This window comes from Crinia signifera, chromosome 9, assembly GCF_055691185.1.
Source record: "Crinia signifera chromosome 9, ASM5569118v1, whole genome shotgun sequence".
NCBI classification, from domain to species: domain Eukaryota; kingdom Metazoa; phylum Chordata; class Amphibia; order Anura; family Myobatrachidae; genus Crinia; species Crinia signifera.
Window position 1 is genome coordinate 14,529,856 of NC_139225.1, and position 25,523 is coordinate 14,555,378.

The 25,523-nt window shown below is 49.5% G+C and overlaps 1 protein-coding gene across 10 annotated transcripts in view; it reads left to right on the forward strand.

Annotated features, from left to right (window-relative positions):
- The window catches only part of ADAMTSL2 (ADAMTS like 2), a 112,680-nt gene that overhangs the window by 32,057 nt on the left and 55,100 nt on the right, over positions 1–25,523 (forward strand). The window contains exon 1 of one of the 10 annotated variants that reach the window (XM_083161105.1): positions 14,790–15,965. The exons of 8 other annotated variants lie outside the window; for them this stretch is intronic. The gene's annotated coding sequence lies outside the window, so the exon portion shown is untranslated. Of the gene's footprint in view, positions 1–14,789; positions 15,966–25,523 lie in introns of those variants that run through there. One more of the 10 variants, XM_083161108.1, reaches the window with a different exon arrangement.

Genomic DNA, 25,523 nt, shown 5'->3' on the forward strand with positions numbered 1-25,523 from the left:
ACTGTGCGGGAGGAGCATGTAGTGTACGGCAGGACTGTGCGGGAGGAGCATGTAGTGTACGGCAGGACTGTGCGGGAGGAGCATTTAGTGTACGGCAGGACTGTGCGGGAGGAGCATGTAGTGTACGGCAGGACTGTGCGGGAGGAGCATGTAGTGTACGGCAGGACTCGAGAGGAGCATGTAGTACACGGCAGTAATGTGCAGGAGGAGCATGTAGTGTACGGCAGGACTGTGCGGGAGGAGCATGTAGTGTATGGCAGGACTGTGCAGGAGGATCATGTAGTATACGGCAGGACTGTGCAGGAGGAGCATGTAGTGTACGGCAGGACTGTGCGGGAGGAGAATGTAGTATACGGCAGGACTGTGCAGGAGGAGCATGTAGTGTACGGCAGGACTGCGCGGGAGGAGCATGTCGTATAAGGCAGGACTGTGTGGGAGGAGCATGTAGTGTACAGCAGGACTGTGCGGGAGGAGCATGAAGTGTACGGCAGGACTGTGCGGGAGGAGAATGTAGTATACGGCAGGACTGTGCGGGAGGAGCATGTAGTGTACGGCAGGACTGCGCGGGAGGAGCATGTCGTATAAGGCAGGACTGTGTGGGAGGAGCATGTAGTGTACGGCAGGACTGTGCGGGAGGAGCATGAAGTGTACGGCAGGACTGTGCGGGAGGAGCATGTAGTGTACGGCAGGACTGTGTGGGAGGAGCATGTAGTGTACGGCAGGACTGTGCGGGAGGAGCATGTGGTGTACGGCAGGACTGCGGAAGGAGCATGTAGTGTACGGCAGGACTGCGGAAGGAGCATGTAGTGTACGGCAGGTCTGTGCGGGAGGAGCATGTAGTGTACGGCAGGACTGCGGAAGGAGCATGTAGTGTACGGCAGGACTGCGGAAGGAGCATGTAGTACACGGCAGTAATGTGCGGGAGGAGCATGTAGTGTACGGCAGGACTGTGGGGTAGGAGCATGTAGTGTACGGCAGGACTGTGCAGGAGCATGTAGTGTATGGCAGGACTGTGCAGGAGGAGCATGTAGTGTATGGCAGGACTGTGCAGGAGGAGCATGTAGTGTATGGCAGGACTGTGCGGGAGGAGCATGTAGTGTATGGCAGGACTGTGCAGGAGCATGTAGTGTATGGCAGGACTGTGCAGGAGGAGCATGTAGTGTATGGCAGGACTGTGCAGGAGGAGCATGTAGTGTATGGCAGGACTGTGCGGGAGGAGCATGTAGTGCACGGCAGAACTGTGCGGGAGGAGCATGTAGTATAAGGCAGGACTGTGCGGGAGGAGCATGTAGTGTACGGCAGGACTTTGCGGGAGGAGCATGTAGTACACGGCAGGACTGTGCGGGAGGAGCATGTAGTGTACGGCAGGACTGTGCGGGAGGAGCATGTAGTGTACGGCAGGACTGTGCGGGAGGAGCATGTAGTGTACGGCAGGACTGCGGAATGAGCATGTAGTGTACGGCAGGTCTGTGCAGGAGGAGCATGTAGTGTACGGCAGTAATGTGTGGGAGGAGCATGTAGTACACAGCAGTAATGTGCGGGAGGAGCATGTCGTATAAGGCAGGACTGTGGGGGAGGAGCATGTAGTGTATGGCAGGACTGTGCAGGAGCATGTAGTGTACTGCAGGACTGTGCAGAAGGAGCATGTAGTGTACGGCAGGACTGTGCGGGAGGAGCATGTAGTGTATGGCAGGACTGTGCGGGAGGAGCATGTAGTGTACGGCAGGACTGTACAGTAGGAGCATGTAGTGTACAGCAGGACTGTGCAGGAGAAGCATGTAGTGTACGGTATGACTGTGCGGGAGGAGCATGTAGTATAAGGCAGGACTGTGCGAGAGGAGCATGTAGTGGACGGCAGGACTGTGCGGGAGGAGCATGTAATGTACGGCAGGACTGTGCAGGAGGAGCATGTAGTGTACGGCAGGACTGTGTGGGAGTGCATGTTGTGTACGGCAGGTCTGTGTGGGAGTGCATGTAGTGTATGGCAGGACGGTGCGGGAGGAGCATGTAGTACACGGCAGGACGGTGCGGGAGGAGCATGTAGTACACAACAGGACTGTGCGGGAGGAGCATGTAGTGTACGGCAGGACTGTGTGGGAGTGCATGTTGTGTACGGCAGGACTGTGGGAGTGCATGTAGTGTATGGCAGGACTGTTTGGGAGGAGCATGTAGTACACGGCAGGACTGTGGGGAGGACCGTGCGCATGAAAGTTAATCTTGTAGTATGCATGGTGCACCACCTGTCACACTCACTATGGGGGTTATTCTGGTTCACTCTTTCTGACAAATTCCTTCTTAGATGGACAAAACCATGTGCACTGCAGGGGGGTGGGCAGATGTAACATGTGCAGAGAGAATTAGATTTGGGTGAGTTATTTTGTTACTGTGCAGGGTAAATACTGGCTGCAATATAGATCTCACTTTGAAGTAAAACCCCACCCAAATCTAACTCTCTCTGCACAAGTAACATCTGCCCCACCTGCAGTGCACATGGTTTTGTCCATCTAAGAAGGAATTTGTCAGAAAGAGTGAACCAAAATAACCCCCTATATGCTTGGGGACATGTGCAGCGATGAGAATGTGATATGTCGTATGCCCTGGTGCCTTCCTCATACCTGACTGAGCAACACCTTATCCTCTGGTCTTGTTGACGTATATTAAAAAAATCATTGATGTTTCAGTGTGTCTGGTGTTCACAGCAGGACAGACAAAGACAGGATGGCCAGATACCCTGAAACATTGATCATCCTTTAACTATTAATATACTTTAGATAACACACACACACGAGTATGTATTGTGGCAGTGACAGCATCTCTCCACATGAAAGTAATGTGGAGGATCCAGACCAGGTTTTGGAGCAGTAGCAGAAGCCAGGTGTGTAATCAGCAGCACCTGTGATCTCCCGATATAAGTGTTTCCAGGGCAGAGCGCAAATGCTCTTGATATGGGATTAGTGAACATCCCATCATTTTCGTGCATCTTGAAGTGACATCTATCTATGACCTGAAAATTGATCTTTTCCTTTGTATACTTTGTGAATTAGGTGGTTAAATATTTATAAAATATCCATCTCACTACAGTTTACTACTTTCAACATTAAAGGATTATATATACAAGCCTACTGCCCCTGAGGAAGTCCTAGCGGACGAAACGCGTAGGGTTATGATCTTGAACTGAACAGTCAGATATTGGAATCTATGTTGGAATCATTGTTGAAAATGTTCCTATGAATAATCCAATGAAAAAATTATTTTATTGATTGTTTTTAAATAAGCACACTTAAATTTTACCATCGTTTTATATATTTTTTAAAGACAGCCACTAAAAAATAGGATATTGGTGAATTTATATAGAGCTCACTACAATTCTTTTTATTTCTATCCCTATTTCTGTTCCTCTAGTAACAGCAAGGTTCTACAGAGGTGCTGCTATCCTAAAGCGCAATATAAGGGTGACATTTGGGGTCTTAGTTCATGAATTGATCAATGCATTTAAGCTTGCAGCCCATCGCCAAAGGACCCCACGTCACTGCAAGTCCTACACTAACAATTGTAGACCCTACACACATGCCGATGTGTGTAGAGATTTCTAGCTACACTAGGTCACTCAGCACACAGCGCTGACAGCCCACACAAAGCACGAGCTGTCAGCGCTGGGTGCTGAGCGAGCTGATAGCGCCAGTGTTCTCTGACGATCAGCAAGATTTGTGCTCACTGACCACAACTCTCGGCCAGCGATAGCGACGCGTGGACACGCGCATTGCTGTAGCTATAGCCCCTACACACACACACGCACACACACTGATGTGAAACACTTAGGAAAGTCACTTAGAAAATGCCTTAATATCGGCATGAATCTCTTAAGAACGTAGGAATGGTGAGTGTGGTGGTATCCTGTATATATGTATATATGGGTTGGGATCATTTGGTCTACAGCATGATGGTCAACAGTCATTAGGTCAACACCATTAGGTCGACATAAGAAAAGGTTGACATGGGTAGAGGTTGACATGGGAAAAGGTCGACATGTTTCTAGGTCGAAAGGTCATTAGTTCGACAGGTCGTGAGGTGGACAGGCCATTAGTTTGAAATGTTTAGGTCGACAGTCAAAAGATCGACATGGGTTTTTTCACATTTTTTTTACCTGTATGTCAACACAGTCGACATGGACACAGTTTAAAGTGCACCGCATCCCCTCGCATCGCTCGCTGTGCTCGCGATGCTTCGGGCACGGTGCCTCACTGCGCTCGGCACACTATTTTATTCTCCCACCATGCCCTAGTGGATGGTAGGGCATGAAATACCGCCTGTCTGCACATGTCGGCTCAAAAAAACAGTGAGAAACCCCATGTCCACCTTTTGACTGCCGACCTAGACAATGTCAAACTGATGACTTGTCGAACTAACAACCTGTCGAACTAATGACCTTTCGAGCTAGAAGCATGTCCACCTTTTTCTATGTCGACCTAGACCAATGTCGACCTTTTCCCATGTCGGCCTAATGGTGTTGACCTAATGACTGTCGACCATCATGCTGTAGACCAAATGACCGCATCCCGTATATATTTGGGTGAATTTCTTATTAACCATTCTGTGATCATAGATTTCTCATGCACCCCAGGTAAGCTTATTTATCCTAAACCTGTGACAGTTGCCCCCTTAGTGCCAATTCAGGAGTTGTGTTAGAGATTGTCTCACCTTTCAAAGCCATAAGGTATTTTTCTGATAAGCTGTAAACCAGAAAACAAGCACATGCCCAGTCTAGCTATAATGTGCCAGCAGTTGCCCTTTGAGTGCCAAGTGAAGTTGTGAAAATTGCCGTGAAAATTGCCATGCAAACTTTTTTATTCATCATAATGACCGGTAACGTTGCCTTATGTAGGAAATAGAATCTTTTTTTACACAACTTTTTTATTTGAATTGATATAACATGGGGGGGACGCTGGGCTTTGTAGCCAATATTTTGCACATCTCTCACAGAGATGTTGACACTCAAAGGGTTAAGAGGTTAAGGGCCGCATTTATCAAGCAATATTTGCGGATAAATCCCCGAAAACGGATAACCGCAAATATTTAGTATCCCCCAAATATATTAAAGGGGGACTGCAGCAGGAATCTCCGATCCCTGCTGCGATCCCCCCTTCACCGCCACCGGCCGCATCCCTCATAGGTTTCTATGGGGGATGTGAAGCTGCTCGATGTATCAACATCGGGCAACCCGGCTTCGCGTCCCTGGGCTATCGCCATTCTGATATGGCGATAGGCCATTGTAGCCTATGGCTACACATCACACTGCCCGAGAGAGAGGTCGGCGGGGGTCAGCGCATAAACGCGCATGCGCAGACCCCCCCCCCCCCGGCTTCCGGGTCAGGGCTTCGCAGGGACGGGCTCCTTTCGGAGCCCTGTCCCTGCGCCCTCAAATTGATACATCCAGGCGGTATCAAATGGTACCGCAATGCGATGCCCGGCGATGTCATCATCCCGGCATCGCTAGATAATGATAAATGCGCCCCTAAGAAGCATATGTATGAAGCAGTGATAAGGGAGGAGAAGTGATAAAGTGCCTGGTACTTTATCACCGGCCAATCAGCTCCTGACTGTCCCCATTTAAACCCAGCCTGTAACTTAACAGTCAGAAGCTAATTGGCCGATGATAAAGTACCAGGCACTTTATCACTTCTCCCTTATCACTGCCTCCTATATCTACCCCTAATTGTTAGTGTAGGACTTGCAGTGACATGGGGTCCCTTGGCGATGGGCTGCAAGCTTAAATGCATTGATCAATTCATGAACTAAGACCCCGTTATTTTTTTAATTTTTTTTTGTTCATTTGTATATTAAGGTGAATTAGTTTATTATGGTGAGTGTTTAGCCCCTGTATCTGTATGTGTGTGTGTGTGTGTGTATATATATATATATATATATATATATATATATGTATACTAGCTAAGCCCGCTCAAAGCAAAAGCTTCGAAAGCTGGTCTGCTACCTTGTGCTTGCCTCAGATATAGAGGAAGGGCCAAATATCATTGGAGATAATTGAGTTCTGTGCGATGTTCCCCTAGTAATTGTCGCATTGCCCCAATGATCACCCGATGGGTGCAGGCTGAGAGGGATCCTGGGCACCCGCATACCCGCTGTGTGAAGACTGACAGGGATCCCAGGGCAACCCCTATACCCACTGGGTGCAGACTGAGAGGGATACCGGGCACACTTATACCCGCTGGGTGAAGACTGAGAGGGATCCCAGGCTCCCCTATGCCCGATGGGTGCAGGCTGACAGGGATCCTAGGCATCCATATACCCGCTGGGTGAAGACTGACAGGGATCCTGGGCACCCCCTTTGCCTGCTGGGTGCAGGCTGAGAGGGATCCCAGGCACTCCTATACGCACTGGGTGCAGGCATGTCACCATCACAGTGTATAATCTCTGAGCGTATTACACTAGTGTGTGTGCTAATGAACCTGAAATATTCCTTTTATTCCTTAAAAACCCTTGCCAACCATGGTAGTGGCACCCTAGGCAGAGGCCAAAGTAGTGGTACCCTAGGCAGAGGCCAAGGTAGTGGCACCCTAGGCAGAGGCCAAGGTAGTGGCACCCTAGGCAGAGGCCAAGGTAGTGGCACCCTAGGCAGAGGCCAAGGTAGTGGCACCCTAGGCAGAGGCCAAGGTAGTAGCACCCTAGGCAGAGGCCAAGGTAGTGGTACCCTAGGCAGAGGCCAAGGTAGTGTAACCCTCCACGTGGGCTAAGGTAGTGCGATCCTAGGCATGGGTTGTGGTACAGGTATGTGGCTATGGAGCTATGCAGTTGGTGCAGAGCCTATTATGTGGCTCCATAATTGGTTCCATGTGACCATATTGGGATATGAGCTGATGTTACATGATGGGCCGCTCAGAGAATAGAGACATCACACTTTGTACTACACATGTCTCACCGGCCGGGTTTGTTTTGTCTCGGAAGCAGCTTCTGAGAGAACATCTGGATAAAACATTCCTCGTTCTGCAGTATGGGACCTAGAAGCTTAGACCTGGCTCATGATCTGCTGGAGCCATACTCCGGGTGTCACCTGTCAGGGGTCATACACTGCTGCAGCCATACTCCCACCGGTGTCACCTGTCAGGGGTCATACACTGCTGCAGCCATACTCCGGGTGTCACCTGTCAGGGGTCATACACTGCTGCAACCATACTCCGGGTGTCACCTGTCAGGGGTCATACACTGCTGCAGCCATACTCCCACCGGTGTCACCTGTCAGGGGTCATACACTGCTGCAGCCATACTTCTGGTGTCACCTGTCATGGGTCATACACTGCGCAGCCATACTCCCGGTGTCACCTGTCAGGGGTCATACACTGCGCAGCCATACTCCCGGCGTCACCTGTCAGGGGTTATACACTGCTGCAGCCATACTTCTGGTGTCACCTGTCATGGGTCATACACTGCTGCAGCCATACTCCCGGTGTCAGGGGTCATACACTTGTAAAGCCATACTCCCAGGGTTGGATTAAGCCTTCTGGGGGCCCAGGTCACTTTAGACAGGGGAGCCCTCTCCCTCATCATTACTGGCTGCAGATTGCCTGGGAGAATATTACAGTGTGAGAACACAGAGTAACGGCAGTATAAACTTACAGTCCATAGAGTCGCTAGCAGATAAAAGCTGGAATGTAGATCATATATGTATAATGTCACCGACTAATTCATATAAACTAGGAGGCAAGGTCAAATGTAAGGACATGTTATCAGGCAACGGTAGGAACATTGCGCCAAGAGAGTACATGTAAACTCCAAAGTTGCTGGGAGAGTACATGTAATCTACATGGGTAAGCATGCCAGTCATGGCATCTGATTATCAGAGAGTTGTACCCATAATATATGTAGTCTATAAATGAAGGTTGTCAGAAAGAATAGGGAAAATGACATGGGAGAGTACGTACAAACCTGCTAGTATTAGATCTAGAATGTACAGTATAAGAGCCTGATCATCTAAACGCTCTAATGGGGATGTGCCCGTATATATATATGTATATATATATCTCCTATATATTTGGCTACATCTGTCACTCAAAGTGGGTGTCTGTGTCTATAACGCTCTGTTCCTGGACTTTCCTCTTAATGTGTGATTGCCTTCATCTGTGCTGAACACCTTTCTGAGAAATTAACCTGTTTAAAACAGGTGATGGCAATCATACATTAAGGGGAAGTCTAGAAACAGAGCATTGTGTCCCTCCTGGAGAGGGTCATGTTGGGAGGTATGTGACAGAGAACCAGCCCAGTGAGCCCACAGACAGTGCCAGACACCCACTGCCTTCCCATGTTGCCCAGCACTGCTACTCCACAGCCACCAGGTGAGCGCCCCCCTCCCGCGATTTGCGGCAAACCCCCCCCCCCCCCCCCGCGCACCCCCCCCTCCCGCGATTCGCGGCAAAAACACCCGCTCCCCCGCGACCCCCCCTACCGCGATTCGCAGCAAAAACACCCCCGCGACCCCCCCTCCCGCGATTCGCTGCAAAAAGAACCCCCCCACGACCCCTCCCGCAATTCGCGGCATAACCACCACCCCGCGACCCCCCCCCCTCCCACGAATCGCGGCAAACCCTCCCCCGTGACCCCCCCCCCCCCGATTCGCGGAAAAAACACCCCCCCCCGCGACCTCCCTCCCGCGATTCGCGGCAAAAAGAACCCCCCCGCGACCCCCCCTTGCACGATTGGCGGCACCCCCCCTGCAACCCCCCTCCCGCGATTCGCGGCACCCCCCCCCGCAATTCGCAGCAGCCCCAGGATTAAATGGCACATGCAAAACACTGACATGGCTATGGTCGACAATGAAAAAGGTTGACATGAGTTTTTGAAGATTTATTTTTAATTTTTTGGTACTTATGTATTATCTGGACTCCCATGTTAAATGCACCCCATTTTTTCATACCCCTACTATCCAAATACGCATGGAGTTGATTTTATATAGTGTGGCGAGCGCAGCGAGCCACCGTGCCCGAAGCGTGGCGAGCGCAGCGAGCCCCGCGAGGGGACACGGTCTCATAAGAAAAACAGGAGCCCAGATATTACATAAGTACCAATTTTTTTAATTTTTTCATATTCATTGTCATGTGTCGACATGGACACCAATGAAGTGGCACACTTATGTCAACATTTACATGTGTTGACCTTTCTGTGTTGATTTTTTCTTGTGGCGATTCGCGTCACACCCCCCCCGCAACCCCCCCTCCCGCGATTCGCGGCACCCCCCGTGACCCCCCACCTCCCGCAATTCGCGGCAACCCCCCACCGGAACCCCTGTGAACCCCGCCCTCCCGCGATTCACGGCACCCACCCCCGCGACCCCCCCTCCCGCAATTCGCGGCACCCCCCCGTGATTCGCGGCAGCTCCAGAATTAAATTGCACATGGAAAACACTGACATGGCTATGGTCGACAATGAAAAAGGTTGACATGAGTTTTTGAAGTTTTTTTGTCATTTTTTGAATATTTTCATATTCATTCTCATGTGTCGACATGGACACCAATGAAGTGCCACACTTATGTCAACATTTACATGTGTTGACCTTTCTGTGTTGATTTTTTTCTTGTGGCGATTCGCGTCACACCCCCCGCAACCCCCCTCCGGCGATTCGCGGCACCCCCCTGCGACCCCTCCCGCAATTCGCGGCAACCCCCCACCGGAACCTCCATGAACCCCGCTCTCCCGCGATTCGCGGCACCCACCCCCCGCAACCCCCCCCTCCCGCAAATCGCGGCACCCCCCGCGATTCGCGGCAGCCCCAGTATTAAATGGCACATGCAAAACACTGGCACGGCTATGGTCGACAATGAAAAAGGTTGACATGAGTTTTTGAAGATTTATTTCATTTTTTGAATGTTTTCATATTCATTGTCATGTGTCAACATGGACACCAATGAAGTGGCACACTTATGTCAACATTTACATGTGTTGACCTTTCTGTGTTGATTTTTTCTTGTGGCGATTCGCGTCACACCCCCCCGCAACCCCCCCCCCCGCGATTCGCGGCACCCCCCGTGACCCCCCACCTCCCGCAATTCGCGGCAACCCCCCACCGGAACCCCTGTGAACCCCGCCCTCCCGCGATTCGCGGCACCCAACCCCGCGACCCCCCCCTCCCGCAATTCGCGGCACCCCCCCTGATTCGCGGCAGCTCCAGAATTAAATTGCACATGGAAAACACTGACATGGCTATGGTCGACAATGAAAAAGGTTGACATGAGTTTTTGAAGTTTTTTTTCATTTTTTGAATATTTTCATATTCATTCTCATGTGTCGACATGGACACCAATGAAGTGCCACACTTATGTCAACATTTACATGTGTTGACCTTTCTGTGTTGATTTTTTCTTGTGGCGATTTGCGTCACACCCCCCCACCCCCCCCCCCCACAACCCCCACTCCCGCGATTCACGGCACACACACACACACCTCCCCCGCGATTCTCGGCACCCCATCCCGTGACCCCCCCTCCCGTGATTCACGGCACACCCCCGCGACCCCCCCTCCCATGATTCGCCGCAACCCCCGCCCCGTAACCCCCCCTCCCGCGATTCGCGGCACCCACCCCCGCGACCCCCCCTCCCGCAATTCGCGGCACCCCCCCGCGATTCGCGGCAGCTCCAGAATTAAATTGCACATGGAAAACACTGACATGGCTATGGTCGACAATGAAAAAGGTTGACATGAGTTTTTGAAGTTTTTTTTTTTCATTTTTTGAATGTTTTCATATTCATTCTCATTTGTCGACATGGACACCAATGAAGTGCCACACTTATGTCAACATTTACATGTGTTGACCTTTCTGTGTTGATTTTTTCTTGTGGCGATTCGCGTCACACCCCCCCCGCAACCCCCACTCCCGCGATTCACGGCACACACACACCCCCCCGCGATTCTCGGCACCCCACCCCGTGACCCCCCCTCCCGTGATTCACGGCACACCCCCCGCGACCCCCCTACCATGATTCGCCGCAACCCCCGCCCCCGTAACCCCCCTCCCACGATTTGCGGCAACCCACCCCGCGACCCCCATCCCGCGATTCTCTGCAATCCCTCCCCTCCCGCGATTCGCAGCATCCACCCCCCCCCCACAACCCCCCCTCCTGCAATTCGCGGCACCCCCCGCGACCCCCCCTCCTGCAATTCGCGGCAGCCTCCGCGACCCCCCCTCCCGCGATTCGCGGACACCTAAGTTGCAATACAGGGCATCTTTCATACAATTCTAACCATATTTCTCATATACAAACGTTCACAAATTAAGGGGGCGCAGCCCCTTACGAGGGTGTGAAGAGCGCCCGTAGGGCGCGATGAATCACCTAGTATATATATATATATATATATATATATATAAAACTATATACATACATACACACACACCACATGAAAATCCTGTTTGTCCCGCTGTAGCTTGCTCTGTGGGAGACCTCACAGGCTCAGCACTGCCTCTGATAAAAAACCCTCCCATAATGAGGCTGCTGCTGCTGTCCTACAAAGGTCTGAGAAGTATGTGATGAGCTCCACCAATCAGAGCTCAGCACAAGCCTCTCAGCCTCTGACCTTTTGTGCAAAGTCTCGTGGGACTTTGTCAACTTCCAGTAATGCACTGCACACTTGTGCACTCAGTGTGCCTCAGCTCCCGATGCTCAGCACCATTAATCCCATTAGATGATTGGTGAAGCTGCAGCACTACCCCACTCCCATGCACAAAACCTTTAGGTAAAAAAAACTTTTTTGGGAATACATGCTTACCACAGGGGGCCCCTAGATAGGGGGGTTGGGGGTATTGACCCCCTGAGCCCCCCCCCCCCCCACCCCAACTTATTTGGGAAAACATGCTGACCACAGGGGGCCCTTTAGATAGGGGGGGGGGGGGGCTGGGGGTATTAACCCTCTGAGGCCCCCCCCCAGGTCTGAATCACCTGTACCAGATATAGGCTGACATACTCATGTTACCTCCATTACTGTGACAGCAGCATTCACAGGAGTGAGGAACTCCACCCCACCAGCCAGCGATCATCAACAGAGGTACTTGTATGAGAGGTACGGCAGTGTCTCTTCCCTCTGTATGTACTGTGCAAAACCCTTTTGTGGGGTATATGGTCCATAGGTTGACAGTATTTAGATAGTACAAGTCACCACCAAAAGGATGAACACGCAAAAGGCCGACATAAACCAAAGACTGATGTGGTAATGGTCGGTGGTAGGTAATGTGGGGACTCTGATGTGTAATGTGGGGACTCTGATGCGTAATGTGAGCACTCTGATACATAATGTGGGGACTCTGATGTGTAATGTGAGCACTCTGATACATAATGTGGGGACTCTGATACGTAATTTTGGCACTGATGCGTAATGTCGGGACTCTGATATGTAATGTGGGGACCCTGATACGTAATGTGGGGACTCTGATACATAATGTGAGCACTCTGATACATAATGTGGGGACTCTGATACTTAATCTGGGGACTCTTATACGTAATGTGGGCAATGATGCATAATGTGGGTACTCTGATACGTAATTTGGGGACTCTGATACATAATGTGGGCACTCTGATATGTGATGTGGGGACTCTGATACGTAATGTGGGCACTATGATATGTGATGTGGGGACTCTGATACATAATGTGGGGACTCTGATACGTAATGTGAGGACTCTGATAGGTAATGTGGGGACTCTGATACGTAATGTGAGGACTCTGATAGGTAATGTGGGCACTCTGATATGTGATGTGGGGACTCTGATACGTAATGTGATGACTCATACGTAATGTGGGGACTCTGATATGTAGTTCGGGGACTCTGATACTGTATGTAATGTAGGCACTGATGCGTAATGGGGCTCTGAAACGTAATGTGGGGACTCTTATATGTAATGTAGGGACTCTTATGCATAATGTGGGCACTGATACATAATGTGTGGCACTCTTATACGTAATGTGGGGGTAATAACGTACCCTAAGAGATCAATGAAATTCTGTCCATAGTTAGCATTATGTAGAAGTGTCTATGTTATGTTCTAGACAATAGATATAATTATTCATCGTCTGTGACTGTCTTGGAGATAATCTGAAGATCCATTTAGCGAGATACAGTATATGCTGAGATCACCTAATTAGTATTGGGGTAACCGTATGAGCTCCACCAGCCCAGTCCCAGGAGAGAGGTCCCCATTTCGGTAATACAATGTAATGTGTAATCTGTTCTCGAGTAGTTTCCGGCCTGTATATGACGGCGTTGTCTGGTTATTGTAGCGTCAGATAGTAATCTGGCTCCATACACCGCGCCCCCATAGAGTAGAACTGGCTGTGCCACTGACCAATAGGGCACCAAGCGGGATATTGGGGCACGGAGGTGGGGGTGTGGGTGGAGACCATGGTACCTGGCAGAGCGGACCGAGAGTAGAATGTATGCAATGGGCAGGTATAATGTGGGGATAATTAGTGTTATTGGGGGGGATTGCTGCGGGTATGAGGTTACCCCCTGGTCTAATTCCTAATGCCCCGCAGGCATCAGTTTGACCCCCCCCCCCCCCCCCCACATGCTGCCACAGCTGGAGGTGACTGTGCAAGGCTGAGAATCTCTTCTGTGAGTCGAACACGTCCGTTCTGATGGCACAGACAGGGTAGTGGGTACGTGGAATAGCCTCCCATCAGAGGCGGTAGAGGCTGAGACAGTAGAACAAGATACACTTGCTTAGTATCCGTATAAGGATCTAATAGGGTGTGAAGTTACCATAAGGGGTGGACTGGATGGGCCACGTGCTACTTACCTGCTACCACAGTCTGTATCTATGTGGCCACGGCTGTATATGTACAGAGACGGGACTGCTGCCATCGCAGGAGGGGTAAGGCAGAATACACGTGTAGCACATAATGCTCCCCCATCTGTACTCCTGCCCCAGTCTGATCCCACGGTATGTAGTCACCGGCTCCTCTGTGTCAGCATCTGTCCTGCAGAGCTGTCGTTTTAATACACACCACGGACGCTGATCTTCTGCAGACAACCACGGTGGGCACACCTATCGTAATCGACCCTGCGTGTGACGTTATTACACGCACCTGCCCAGTGGCAGCGTGCCCCAGGGAAATTCATTTCATATGCTGGCAACCGTGTAGGTATTAATGTGTCTAGACGCCTGCAAACATTGCCCATGACAGGCCCAGCGTGGCAGCAGCAAGTACAGGGCATGAGATGCCAGGAGTAACCCCGCGGCTATTGTGGGCATAGTCTAATGACTACAGACGTCCAGGTAGGGATTAAGCCCTCACTGTATCTAGTAGTAATGTTGGCTTAACCCTATGACTGCCAGTGCGGTCAGTAACCCTTGCATTGCCTGTTCCCCGGCACGCCTGCGTGTATAATATTGCGTTATAATGGCCGTTACACCTTAATAATGCAGCAGGTGCCATAACAACAGGCCCCGGCTCTGATTTAACCCTTCGCGATGGACTATTTTGGGTCTATGCTTCTGGGAGTTTTTTCATGGGCTTTTTTGTACTTGTGGTGTTTTTTCCACCCCTGCACCCCGGAAATCCTTGTGCAGCCGCTGGGAGGCATCTGGCAGGGCAGCGGTTAATGCTGTGTTTATGGGTGACGTCAGGCCAGACAGTAACACAGACTTAAACAAAAAATGATAGAGGGATGTTCAGCTGAATGATGGGACGGGGGTGGGTTTGGGATACGGGGGCTGTGGGAGGGGAGGGAAGGAGGAGGGGGCTGTTATAAGGGTAAATGAATAAAGGAAGGAGCAGAGCTGGGTGTCTATAAGGGAGAATTCCTAACAGTCTGTCTGACAGCAGCTAGAAAAGGTGCAGACTGTCTGTAACCGAGAGGCGACAGACACCTACAGAACCGAGACCATAACAGTCCATGACATCTGTGTGCGCCGCAGCCCGGGCCCAGTTACCTGCTGCACCCCCTCTGCCCGCTGACCCAATCCAGTTACCTGTTTCACCCCTGGGCACCTGGAGCCGCTGCACACCCTCTGCCCGGGCCCAGTTACCTGCTGCACCTCCTCTGACGGTCCCCAGTTACCTGCTTCACCCCTGGGGATCTTGAGCCACTGCACCCCCTCTGCCCACTGACTGTGTCCTGTTACCTGCTTCACCCCTGGGCATCTGGAGCTGCTGCATCCCCTCTTCCCGCTGACCGTCTCCAGTTCCCTGCTTCACCCCTGGGCATCTTGAGCCGCTGCACCCACATTGCCCGCTGACTGTGTCCAGTTACCTGCTTCACCCCCTATGCCCGCTGCCCGGTTCTGTTACCGGCATCACCCCCTCTACCCACTGACCGTATCATTACCTGCTTCACCCCTGGGCACCTGCAGCCGCTGCACCCCTTCTGCCCGCTGGCTGTGGCCAGTTACCTGCTGCACCCCCTCTGCCCGCTGACCGTGTCCAGTTACCTCTGCATCCCCTCTGCCCGCGGTCAGTTACCTGCACCATCCCCGAGCACTTGGAGCGTCTGCACCCACTCTGCCCGCTGACTGTGTCCAGTTACCTGCTCCACCCCCATGCACCTGCTCTGCCCGCTGACTGTCCCGTTACCTGCTCCACCCCTGGGCATCTGGAGCTGCTCTGCCCACTGACCGTGTCTGGTTACCTGCTCCACCCCCAGGCACCTGGAGCCACTCTGTCCACTGACCAGGTCCAGTTACCTGCTGCACCCCCTCTGCCCACTGACCGTGTCCAGTTACCTGCTCCACCCCTGGGCACCTGGAGCCGCTGCACTCACTCTCCCTGCTGAAAAGGTCCAGTTACCTGCTCCATCTCCGAACACCTGGAGCCGCTACACCCACTCTGCCCGCTGAAAAGGTCCAGTTACCTGCTCCATCCCGGAGCACCTGGAGCCGCTCTGCTTACCTGCTCGACTCCTGAGGATCTGGAACAACTCTGCCCACTGACTGTGTCCAGTTACCTGCTCCACCCCGGGCATCGGGACCCCACAGGTAAGAGGCAATAAGTGGGAAGGGGGGGTATACATTGCCATCTGCAGGCTGGCATCACTAGATCACATCTGCTCCAGCCCTTAGTGCTCTGAGGTTCTTATGCAGTGTGTTACCTGTGTCATTCAGTCTGTGCCGTGTCCCTATGTGTCAGCTATTGGTTGTATACTGTATAGGGATGTTTGCAGTGTAGTAATGACAGGCATACACCTGCATATTTCAGTATATTCCAGAGATAGTTATCATTTGTTCACACTTTTGCAGAGTTCACTGCTTTCTGTGCTGTGTGCTCTGGGTGTATTACTCAGCACCTGGTATTGTATTCACAGAACTGATAACAGCACAGTACAACTTCTCCCCGTGCTGTGTGTTCCGGGTGCATTTTTCAGCACCTGGTATTGTATGCACAGTGCTGATAACGGCACAGTACAACTTCTCCCCGTGCTGTGTGTTCTGGGTGTATTATTCAGCACCTGGTAGTGTATGCACAGTGCTGATAACGGCACAGTACAACTTCTCTCCGTGCTGTGTGTTCTGGGTCAATTTTTCAGTACCTGGTATTGTATGCACGGTGCTGATAATGGCACAGTACAACTTCTCTCTGTTCTGTGTGTTCTGGGTGCATTTTTCAGCACCTGGTATTCTATGCACAGTGCTGATAACTGCACAGTATAACTTCTCTCTGTGCTCTGTGTACTGGGTGTATTCCTCAGCACCTGGTATTGTATGCACAGTACAACTTCTCTCCATGCTGTGTGTTCTGGGTGTATTACTCAGCACCTGGTATTGTATGGATAGTGCTGATAACGGCACAGTACAACTTCTATCCGTGCTGTGGGTGTATTATTCAGCACCTAGTATTGTATGCACAGTACTGATAACGGCACAGTACAACTTCTCTCCGTGCTGCGTGTTCTGGGTGTATTACTCAGCATCTGGTATTGTTTGCATAATACTGATAACTGCACAGTACAACTTCTCTCTGTGCTGTGTGTTCTGGGTGCATTTTTCAGCACCTGGTATTGTATGCACAGTGCTGATAATGGCACAGTACAACTTCTCCCCGTGCTGTGTATTCTGGGTGTATTACTCAGCACCTGGTATTGTATGCACAGTGCTGATAACGGCACAGTACAACTTCTCTCCGTGCTGTGTGTTCTGGGTGCATTTTTCAGTACCTGGTATTGTATGCACGGTGCTGATAATGGCACAGTACAACTTCTCTCTGTTCTGTGTGTTCTGGGTGCATTTTTCAGCACCTGGTATTGTATGCACAGTGCTGATAACTGCACAGTATAACTTCTCTCTGTGCTCTGTGTACTGGGTGTATTCCTCAGCACCTGGTATTGTATGCACAGTACAACTTCTCTCCGTGCTGTGTGTTCTGGGTGTACTACTCAGCACCTGGTATTGTATGGATAGTGCTGATAACGGCACAGTACAACTTCTATCCGTGCTGTGGGTGTATTATTCAGCACCTAGTATTGTATGCACAGTACTGATAACGGCACAGTACAACTTCTCTCCGTGCTGCGTGTTCTGGGTGTATTACTCAGCATCTGGTATTGTTTGCATAATACTGATAACTGCACAGTACAACTTCTCTCTGTGCTGTGTGTTCTGGGTGCATTTTTCAGCACCTGGTATTGTATGCACAGTGCTGATAATGGCACAGTACAACTTCTCCCCGTGCTGTGTATTCTGGGTGTATTACTCAGCACCTGGTATTGTATGCACAGTGCTGATAACGGCACAGTACAACTTCTCTCCGTGCTGTGTGTTCTGGGTGCATTTTTCAGTACCTGGTATTGTATGCACAGTGCTGATAATGGCACAGTACAACTTCGCTCTGTGCTCTGTGTACTGGGTGTATTCCTCAGCACCTGGTATTGTATGCACAGTACAACTGTATACCTCAGCACCTGGTATTGTATGCACAGTACAACTTCTCTCCGTGCTGTGTGTTCTGGGTGTATTACTATACATACTGTGGGTGTGTTCTGGGTGTATTATTCAGCACCTGGTATTGTATGCACAGTACTGATAACTGCACAGTACAACTTCTCTCTGTGCTGTGTGTTCTGTGTGTATTTCACAGCACCTGGTATTGTATGCACAGTGCTGTTAACGGCACAGTACAACTTCTATCCGTGCTGTGGGTGTGTTCTGGGTGCATTTTTCAGCACTTGGTATTGTATGCACAGTACTGATAACTGCACAGTACAACTTCTCTTTATGCTGTGTGTTCTGAGTGTATTACTCAGCATCTGGTATTGTATGCACAGTACTGATAACTGCACAGTACAACTTCTCGCCATGCTGTGTGTTTTGGGTGCATTACTCAGCGTCTGGTATTATATGCACAGCACGGATAACTGCACAATACAACTTCTCTCTGGGCTGTGTGTTCTGGGTGTATTCCACAGCACCTGGTATTGTATGCACATTGCTGATAACTGCACAGTACAACTTCTCTGTGTGCTGTGTGCTCTGGGTGCATTACTCAGCGTCTGGTATTGTATGCACAGTACTGATAACTGCACAGTACAACTTCTCTCTGTGTTGTGTGTTCCGGGTGTATTACTCAGCATCTGGTATTGTATGCACAGTACAACTTCTCTCCGTGCTGTGTGTTCTGGGTGTATTACTCAGCATCTGGTATTGTATGCACAGTACTGATAACTGCACAGTACAACTTCTCTATGTGCTGTGTGTTCTGGGTGTATTACTCAGCATCTGGTATTGTATGCACAGTGCTGATAACTGCACAGTACAACTTCTCTCCGTGCTGTGGGTGTGTTCTGGGTGTATTACTCAGCACCTGGTATTGTATGCACAGTACTGATAACTGCACAGTACAACTTCTCTCTGTGCTGTGGGTTCTGGGTGTATTACTCAGCATCTGGTATTGTATGCACAGTACTGATAACTACACAGCACAACTTCTCTCTCTGCTGTGTGTTCTGGGTGTATTAATCAGCATCTGGTATTGTATGCATAGTGCTGATAACTGCACAGTACAACTTCTCTCCATGCTGTGGGTGTGTTCTGGGTGTATTACTCAGCACCTGGTATTGTATGCACAGTACAACTTCTCTCCGTGCTGTGTGTTCTGGGTGTATTACTATCCGTGCTGTGGGTGTGTTCTGGGTGTATTATTCAGCACCTGGTATTGTATGCACAGTACTGATAACTGCACAGTACAACTTCTCTCTGTGCTGTGTGTTCTGTGTGTATTCCACAGCACCTGGTATTGTATGCACAGTGCTGTTAACGGCACAGTACAACTTCTATCCGTGCTGTGGGTGTGTTCTGGGTGCATTTTTCAGCACCTGGTATTGTATGCACAGTACTGATAACTGCACAGTACAACTTCTCTTTATGCTGTGTGTTCTGGGGGTATTACTCAGCGTCTGGTATTGTATGCGCTGTGTGTTCTGGGTGTATTCCACAGCACCTGGTATTGTATGCACAGTGCTGATAACTGCACAGTACAACTTCTCTGTGTGCTGTGTGCTCTGGGTGTATTACTCAGCATCTGGTATTGTATGCACAGTACAACTTCTCTCCGTGCTGTGTGTTCTGGGTGTATTACTCAGCATCTGGTATTGTATGCACAGTACTAATAACTGCACAGTACAACTTCTCTCTGTGTTGTGTGTTCTGGGTGTATTACTCAGCATCTGGTATTGTATGCACAGTACTGATAACTGCACAGTACAACTTCTCTACGTGCTGTGTGTTCTGGGTGTATTACTCAGCATCTGGTATTGTATGCACAGTACGGATAACTGCACAGTACAACTTCTCTCTGTGCTGTGTGTTCTGGGTGTATTCCACAGCACCTGGTATTGTATGCACAGTGCTGATAACTGCACAGTACAACTTCTCTCTGGGCTGTGTGTTCTGGGTGTATTCCACAGCACCTGGTATTGTATGCACATTGCTGATAACTGCACAGTACAACTTCTCTGTGTGCTCTGGGTGCATTACTCAGCGTCTGGTATTGTATGCACAGTACTGATAACTGCACAGTACAACTTCTCTCTGTGTTGTGTGTTCCGGGTGTATTACTCAGCATCTGGTATTGTATGCACAGTACAACTTCTCTCCGTGCTGTGTGTTCTGGGTGTATTACTCAGCATCTGGTATTGTATGCACAGTACTGATAACTGCACAGTACAACTTCTCTATGTGCTGTGTGTTCTGGGTGTATTACTCAGCATCTGGTATTGTATGCACAGTGCTGATAACTGCACAGTACAACTTCTCTCCGTGCTGTGGGTGTGTTCTGGGTGTATTACTCAGCACCTGGTATTGTATGCACAGTACTGATAACTGCACAGTACAACTTCTCTCTGTGCTGTGTGTTCTGGGTGTATTACTCAGCATCTGGTATTGTATTCACAGTACTGATAACTACACAGCACAACTTCTCTCTCTGCTGTGTGTTCTGGGTGTATTAATCAGCATCTGGTATTGTATGCATAGTGCTGATAACTGCACAGTACAACTTCTCTCCATGCTGTGGGTGTGTTCTGGGTGTATTACTCAGCACCTGGTATTGTATGCACAGTACAACTTCTCTCCGTGCTGTGTGTTCTGGGTGTATTACTATCCGTGCTGTGGGTGTGTTCTGGGTGTATTATTCAGCACCTGGTATTGTATGCACAGTACTGATAACTGCACAGTACAACTTCTCTCTGTGCTGTGTGTTCTGTGTGTATTCCACAGCACCTGGTATTGTATGCACAGTGCTGTTAACGGCACAGTACAACTTCTATCCGTGCTGTGGGTGTGTTCTGGGTGCATTTTTCAGCACCTGGTATTGTATGCACAGTACTGATAACTGCACAGTACAACTTCTCTTTATGCTGTGTGTTCTGGGGGTATTACTCAGCGTCTGGTATTGTATGCGCTGTGTGTTCTGGGTGTATTCCACAGCACCTGGTATTGTATGCACAGTGCTGATAACTGCACAGTACAACTTCTCTGTGTGCTGTGTGCTCTGGGTGTATTACTCAGCATCTGGTATTGTATGCACAGTACAACTTCTCTCCGTGCTGTGTGTTCTGGGTGTATTACTCAGCATCTGGTATTGTATGCACAGTACTAATAACTGCACAGTACAACTTCTCTATGTGCTGTGTGTTCTGGGTGTATTACTCAGCATCTGGTATTGTATGCACAGTGCTGATAACTGCACAGTACAACTTCTCTCCGTGCTGTGTGTTCTGGGTGTATTACTCAGCATCTGGTATTGTATGCACAGTACTGATATCTGCACAGTACAACTTCTCTCTGTGTTGTGTGTTCTGGGTGTATTACTCAGCATCTGGTATTGTATGCACAGTACTGATAACTACACAGTACAACTTCTCTCTGCTGTGTGTTCTGGGTGTATTACTCAGCATCTGGTATTGTATGCACAGTGCTGATAACTGCACAGTACAACTTCTCACCGTGCTGTGGACGTGTTCTGGGTGTATTACTCAGCACCTGGTATTATATGCACAGTACTGATAACTACACAGTACAACTTCTCTCTCTGCTGTGTGTTCTGGGGGTATTACTCAGCGTCTGGTATTGTATGCACAGTACTGATAACTACACAGTACAACTTCTCTCCGTGCTGTGGGTGTGTTCTGGGTGTATTAATCAGCACCTGGTATTGTATGCACAGTACTGATAACTGCACAGTACAACTTCTCTCTGTGCTGTGTGTTCTGGGTGTATTACTCAGCATCTGGTATTGTATGCACAGTACTGATAACTACACAGTACAACTTCTCTCTCTGCTGTGTGTTCTGGGTGTATTAATCAGCATCTGGTATTGTATGCATAGTGCTGATAACTGCACAGTACAACTTCTCTCCGTGCTGTGGGTGTGTTCTGGGTGTATTACTCAGCACCTGGTATTGTATGCACAGTACTGATAACTGCACAGTACAACTTCTCTCTGTGCTGTGTGTTCTGGGTGTATTTCTCAGCATCTGGTATTGTATGCACAGTACTGATAACTGCACAGTACAACCTCTCTCTGTGCTGTGTGTTCTGAGTGTATTACTCAGCGTCTGGTATTGTATGCACAGTACGGATAACTGCACAGTACAACTTCTCTCTGTGCTGTGTGTTCTGGGTGTATTCCACAGCACCTTGTATTGTATGCACAGTACGGATAACTGCACAGTACAACTTCTCTCTGTGTTGTGTGCTCTGGGTGTATTACTCAGCATCTGGTATTGTATGCACAGTACTGATAACTGCACAGTAGAACTTCTCTCTGTACTGTGTGTTCTGGGTGTATTCCACAGCACCTGGTATTGTATGCACAGTACGGATAACTGCACAGTACAACTTCTCTCCGTGCTGTGTGTTCTGGGTGTATTACTCAGCATCTGGTATTTTATGCACAGTACTGATAACTGCACAGTACAACTTCTCTTTGTGCTGTGTGTTCTGGGTGTATTACTCAGCGTCTGGTATTGTATGCACAGTACTGATAACTGCACAGTACAACTTCTCTCTGTGTTGTGTGTTCTGGGTGTATTACTCAGCATCTAGTATTGTATGCACAGTACGGATAATTGCACAGTACAACATCTCTCCATGCTGTGTGATCTGGGTGTATTACTCAGCATCTGGTATTGTATGCACAGTGCTGATAACTGCACAGTACAACTTCTCACCGTGCTGTGGACGTGTTCTGGGTGTATTACTCAGCACCTGGTATTGTATGCACAGTACTGATAACTACACAGTACAACTTCTCTCTCTGCTGTGTGTTCTGGGGGTATTACTCAGCGTCTGGTATTGTATGCACAGTACTGATAACTACACAGTACAACTTCTCTCCGTGCTGTGTGTTCTGGGTGTATTACTCAGCATCTGGTATTGTATGCACAGTACTGATAACTGCACAGTACAACTTCTCTCTGTGCTGTGTGTTCTGTGTGTATTCCACAGCATCTGGTATTGTATGCACAGTACTGATAACTACACAGTACAACTTCTCTCTCTGCTGTGTGTTCTGGGTGTATTAATCAGCATCTGGTATTGTATGCATAGTGCTGATAACTGCACAGTACAACTTCTCTCCGTGCTGTGGGTGTGTTCTGGGTGTATTACTCAGCACCTGGTATTGTATGCACAGTACTGATAACTGCACAGTACAACTTCTCTCTGTGCTGTGTGTTCTGGGTGTATTTCTCAGCATCTGGTATTGTATGCACAGTACTGATAACTGCACAGTACAACCTCTCTCTGTGCTGTGTGTTCTGAGTGTATTACTCAGCGTCTGGTATTGTATGCACAGTACGGATAACTGCACAGTACAACTTCTCTCTGTGCTGTGTGTTCTGGGTGTATTCCACAGCACCTTGTATTGTATGCACAGTACGGATAACTGCACAGTACAACTTCTCTCTGTGTTGTGTGCTCTGGGTGTATTACTCAGCATCTGGTATTGTATGCACAGTACTGATAACTGCACAGTAGAACTTCTCTCTGTACTGTGTGTTCTGGGTGTATTCCACAGCACCTGGTATTGTATGCACAGTACGGATAACTGCACAGTACAACTTCTCTCCGTGCTGTGTGTTCTGGGTGTATTACTCAGCATCTGGTATTGTATGCACAGTACTGATAACTGCACAGTACAACTTCTCTTTGTGCTGTGTGTTCTGGGTGTATTACTCAGCGTCTGGTATTGTATGCACAGTACTGATAACTGCACAGTACAACTTCTCTCTGTGTTGTGTGTTCTGGGTGTATTACTCAGCATCTAGTATTGTATGCACAGTACGGATAATTGCACAGTACAACATCTCTCCATGCTGTGTGATCTGGGTGTATTACTCAGCATCTGGTATTGTATGCACAGTGCTGATAACTGCACAGTACAACTTCTCACCGTGCTGTGGACGTGTTCTGGGTGTATTACTCAGCACCTGGTATTGTATGCACAGTACTGATAACTACACAGTACAACTTCTCTCTCTGCTGTGTGTTCTGGGGGTATTACTCAGCGTCTGGTATTGTATGCACAGTACTGATAACTACACAGTACAACTTCTCTCCGTGCTGTGTGTTCTGGGTGTATTACTCAGCATCTGGTATTGTATGCACAGTACTGATAACTACACAGTACAACTTCTCTCTCTGCTGTGTGTTCTGGGTGTATTAATCAGCATCTGGTATTGTATGCATAGTGCTGATAACTGCACAGTACAACTTCTCTCCGTGCTGTGGATGTGTTCTGGGTGTATTACTCAGCACCTGGTATTGTATGCACAGTACTGATAACTGCACAGTACAACTTCTCTCTGTGCTGTGTGTTCTGGGTGTATTAATCAGCATCTGGTATTGTATGCATAGTGCTGATAACTGCACAGTACAACTTCTCTCCGTGCTGTGGGTGTGTTCTGGGTGTATTACTCAGCACCTGGTATTGTATGCACAGTACTGATAACTGCACAGTACAACTTCTCTCTGTGCTGTGTGTTTTGGGTGTATTTCTCAGCATCTGGTATTGTATGCATAGTGCTGATAACTGCACAGTACAACTTCTCTCCGTGCTGTGGGTGTGTTCTGGGTGTATTACTCAGCACCTGGTATTGTATGCACAGTACTGATAACTGCACAGTACAACCTCTCTCTGTGCTGTGTGTTTTGGGTGTATTTCTCAGCATCTGGTATTGTATGCACAGTACTGATAACTGCACAGTACAACCTCTCTCTGGCCCTTATTCTGATCGGTTCGGAAACGGCCGCATGCGGCCGTTCCGCCGATGTTTTCGCTCTGCGCATGTGCAGAGGGCACTCTGCGCATGTGCAGGCGAAATCGCCGCACACTTCTTTTGACCGCCGCAAAGGGGGCGGATAGGGGCGTGAGGGGCTACTTAGCCTCATTTCCCTATGCATACGCCCCGCGTTTCATGGGCGTTCCCATGCAAACGCGGGGCGTATGCATGGTAATGAGGCCATGACGCGCGTGTAGGGGGCGGGCAGCTGACATCGCCGGATGTCAGCTGCCCGCCCCAATACAAGATTTCACACGGACAAGTGTCCGTGTGGTCTTGTGTTGCGGGACCTGGTGGAGCGTGCGGCCCTGCATTCGATGTTCGGCGACCATCGAATGCAGGGGCAGCTCCCAAGGTGGAGGAGGCGTATCCCCGTCCACTTTCATACGGATCGCCACATATCCGCGTACGGACGGAGGTGGCGATCCGTACGCAAGGCGGGGATTCGTCTGTGCGGTCGGAGCCGCATATGCGGCTCCGGCCGCACCGATCAGAATAAGGGCCTCTGTGCTGTGTGTTCTGAGTGTATTACTCAGCGTCTGGTATTGTATGCACAGTACTGATAACTGCACAGTACAACTTCTCTCTGTGCTGTGTGTTCTGGGTGTATTTCACAGCACCTGGTATTGTATGCACAGTGCTGATAACGGCACAGTACAACTTCTCTCTGTGTTGTGTGCTCTGGGTGTATTACTCAGCATCTGGTATTGTATGCACAGTACTGATAACTGCACAGTAGAACTTCTCTCTGTACTGTGTG